Here is a 4,106-nt window from a genome sequence, read left to right as displayed (position 1 = left end):
ACAGGGGCGAGTCTCCAGGTCTCTTCCTCCTCTGACATGATGTAGCCCAACATCAAGATCTTGGAAGATGTCTGCAAGATTCCTGAGGTGCAAGGTAGAAAAGGGAGAGTAAGAAATATTCATTTTTGTCAGACATCTAAGATGTAGAGTTTATCTTACATAGCAACTAGTTTTACCTACAGTGTTAGGCTTCCCCAGAATTGGAATTGTGTCTTCAAACCTAGAGAAAAGCGTGTATTGTCTGAGTCACATCATCTAATTTTCCTTTAGTTCTCCTTCAACCTTTAATAATTTTTTTTAATGTCTCAGTCCTAACTCTGTTTTCTGATATTAAAGGGATGATCACAAGTCAACTGTAGGCCAGACTGTTAAAAGATGAACAGCTCATGCCTGAAGCTAGATTTTTAGTGGTGGCACCATTAATTAGTAGCAGACATTAATGAAAGACAAATCTTGAGGTCAGAAACGAGACCATGCAGTCCAGTTCTTGGTCCCAATGGAAGTTTTCCTTCAAGTTTTGACTCTGAAAACTCTAGCTTTTATTTTATTTGGGGGTTATTTGTTTCACTTAGCTTTCATTTTTATTAAGGAAGATGGCATGTTTTTAACTAAGATCTTACCAATCATGCTTTGTATGCACATTATAAAATGTAAAATGACTAGTTTTTAAGCAATTTTACAGTGGCAGAAAACATGTTTTCTTAAGCAGATTTCAGTTTAATTGAAATAATATTTACAATTATGTATCTAGTTCAAAGGTAAAATCCAATCTAGACTTTAGTCAAATTGTCATGTGCTACAAACTGGTAGGATATAAATTAATCTAACTGCTATCCATATGGCCAACTGCTATCAAAATCTATCCCTATAAAATCAACAAGTTAGACAAATAAATTGAAGTGAACATTTTTACGGTAAATAATATTAAATGTAGTGAGTAAAAATAAGTGCAATGTGTAAATAAAAGTTAATTTTTGTATTCAAAATTATTATGGAAACATAAAGTAAGCCAGAAGAGGAAATGCTTTCATAAATTTCATCATGATTCCTGTAGACAAAAGTAATAACAAGCAAATAAAAAACTAGAGAAAAAAGATCTGTCTTCAATTTATGAAGTTTCAAATGTTAGAGCAGTCCCTAAATGCTGCAACATCCAAACCATGTAGTTACAGAAGGAGAAAACATGTCCAAGCAGAATCACAGAACAGTTACCTCCCGAAATATCAGAACAGGAGGTTCCTAAGAAAGCTCAAATTGGGTTAAGAATTAGAAAGAACAAATTCCTACTTTCTGAAGAATTTTTGTATTTGGGTACTGAAAGCTCCCAGTAGCACTAACTGCTATCTAAAAATATTGAGTAGTGTAAACTCTTGTTCATATCATCTGAAAAAAGTTCCCTCTAACACTCATGACACAATTCAAATAAGTTGAAAACAATTAATATCCTCTGGGGAATTTGGGTAATAGGAAAGGAAGCATTGTCTACTGGATTCTATACTATATTTGAATAAAATTAGCTGATCATTTTAAAGCTTAAACCATGTCCACGTGGCTCTTAAAAAGATACTAGTAGCAGAACCTGAACTTAGAGAAAAAGAGATGCTCATATCTACATAAATTTCCAGTTCAACATAATTGTTCCTTTGTCTTTTATAAATCACTAAAAAGAATAATACTATTAATTAATGGTGAATCATGCTCCAGTGATCTATTCATATTCTCTGGCATGTTGCTCTGGAGGTGGTAAGAAGCAAAAGTGTTGATAACTATATTGACTCAGCTTGAAAAGAGATTAAGAATCTCAGTATGACAACAAATATGTATTTTCTTCTTATAGAAACATTCCACTCTGTTCAAAATCTACAGTGGCTTTCTTAGTCTTTTGTTCAGTAGCTGAATTCCTCTGCCTGACCTTTATGGGCCATTGTCAATTTACACCTAATCCACCTCAATGTACTAGCTCAGACTCAATTCTCTTTTTTTACTTTTTTTGCCTGTATCCTCTTTGCATCATTAAAATTGTTCTAATTCATTCTGCCATCCATGTCCTCTCTCCTTTAAATTTGACTAAAAAAGTCAACTATTTATTACATAGGAGAAGGATGATAGGCAGAAGTTGTAGAGAGACCTTTATGTTTCACCTGGTAACCTTTTATGATACATCTAAGCACCATAAAAATCTCCCCCCAAATCTACTCCCCCTTCCTCCTTAATAACAGAATTCCAATTTTATTAAAGTAGCAGTGTGCTTTTCTGAAAACATTTCTCCAAGCTGCATTGCCCCGACTGAGGGTAGCCATGTGTCATAATTCTAGAAAATGAGGCATAAGCTAAAGGGTTCTTGAAAAGCTGTTGTTTTCCTCCTAAGGAAACCCTTGTTGGCTTCTTCCTCTCCTCTTCTCCCCACCTGGACTGCTGATGCAATACCTGGAGGTAGAGTGGCTTTTTGCCTCCTTGACATAAAATCTTGACATTAAGGTTGATGGGATAGAAAAATGGACAATGAGCCCCTAAGGTTGTTATTGAGCTGCTGTGAACAGCCCTGTTCTACCTCCCCATCCTGTCTCTTCCTCTAGTCTTCTCATAGTGTGGGCCAAATAAACCTCCTTTTTTTAAAATTTCAGAATAATATAAGGGTACATGAGATTAGATTACATTGTTTGCCCAAACTTCTGTTTCTCTACATTATTTGTAGGGCTTCTCTGCTGTTGTAGACAAACACATTCTTAACCAATGCAACTTTCAGCATTTTTTTTTTTTTTAATTGGGAAAAGAAGTTGGTTTGTTTCTTGGTAATGGCATAATTGTGGGGAAGAACAAAAGGGGATACTGGAAACCAATCCCTTTGGGGAGGGGGGCTCAAGCTTCCCAGAATCCCTTGTGCCTCCCCACTATGGGCACTTGGGCTGGGGTTGAGGGAGCAAGCGGGAAGAGGCAGGGCATGATTGATAAAGCTAACAAGTAGACAAAAGGCACTGGGAGGTCAGAACTTGAGCCTGTGGCAGGGAGGACACAGGCCAGACCCCAGGGAAAGCCAGGGGCTCCTTGGCATCCAGGCCTGGCTTCTAGTCCTTTCCCTTCCCTTTCTTGGCTTTGGTCTTGGGGGTGCAGGGCTAGGTCACGCGGATGGTCTCCTGGCACTGGGCATTGTAGCGTGCCTTCTTCAGGGTGCCTTGGCGGACTTTGGTGCCTGTGCCCCCGTCACACGCCCCCCAGCTCTCAAACTTGTACTTGCAGTCGGCTCCAAACTCCTTTTTCTAGTTGCAGGGCACCCTGCACGGCTGCGCTGAGTCTGGGTCCCCCAAGTGCCCTCGCGGAACCCCACGCCGCAGTCCTTGCTGCTGGGGGTGCAGGGCCCCCAGGTCCACTCCGCGCACTCGCTCCCCGGGCCGCCCTTCTTCACCTTATCTTTCTTTTTGGCCACCGCGGAGGTGAGCGCCAGCAGGGCGAAGAGGGCGAGGAGGAAGAAGCCTCGGTGCTGCATCTCGCTCGCTGCCCGAGCTGCTTCGCTCCCTCCCGCGCCGGGCCCCAACTTTTAGAATTTTTGTAACCATTAGAATGCATCACTTTTATAGTAATAAAATAATGGATGTATTAAATGAAAAGAAAGTACATAAGAGCCCAAACTTTGGAGTCCAACAGGACCAAATTGGAACCCAAATTTTCCCACATACTAATTGTTTTCGCAACTTATTTACTATCTCTGATTCTTAATTTCCTCATCCGAAAAATAGGAATAATAGTAATAAAGATGACGATGGTATCATATAATATGTAGAGTTGTTATGAGGCACATAGTGAGCCCTCAATAAAGTGTAGCTATTGACACAGGTGCCCCCACCCTCCCTACCCCCCCCCACACACATGTTCTGTGCATATTCCTCAAGCACTCATGAAGATAGCATCATAGTCATCAAGAATCTCTGGAGCTTAAGAGAGGTGATTTCTAGTCACTCACTATTAGATTCTATGACTTTGGGAAAGATATTGCTCCTCTTGGCTTTAATGCCCTCCTTTAAAATGTGTGTGGGACAAGATTCTCAGTAGAACATTTCCAACTTCAAAATCCTATATTAAAAAATTCAAAGAAGTTAATATCAAAAATA

At 39.7% G+C, this 4,106-nt stretch overlaps 1 pseudogene across 1 annotated transcript; it reads right to left on the bottom strand.

The window, feature by feature from the left end:
* Positions 1-3,024: 3,024 nt before the first annotated feature.
* On the bottom strand, positions 3,025-3,523 carry LOC128573680 (midkine-like; annotated as a pseudogene). Its single transcript, XR_008376511.1, has one exon. The product of XR_008376511.1 is annotated as a midkine-like (transcript).
* Between the last annotated feature and the right edge of the window lie 583 nt (positions 3,524-4,106).

This window comes from Nycticebus coucang, chromosome 2 (genome assembly GCF_027406575.1).
Source record: "Nycticebus coucang isolate mNycCou1 chromosome 2, mNycCou1.pri, whole genome shotgun sequence".
NCBI classification, from domain to species: domain Eukaryota; kingdom Metazoa; phylum Chordata; class Mammalia; order Primates; family Lorisidae; genus Nycticebus; species Nycticebus coucang.
Note: the sequence above shows the minus strand (reverse complement) of the source record. Positions and strands in the feature narration are given on the sequence as shown.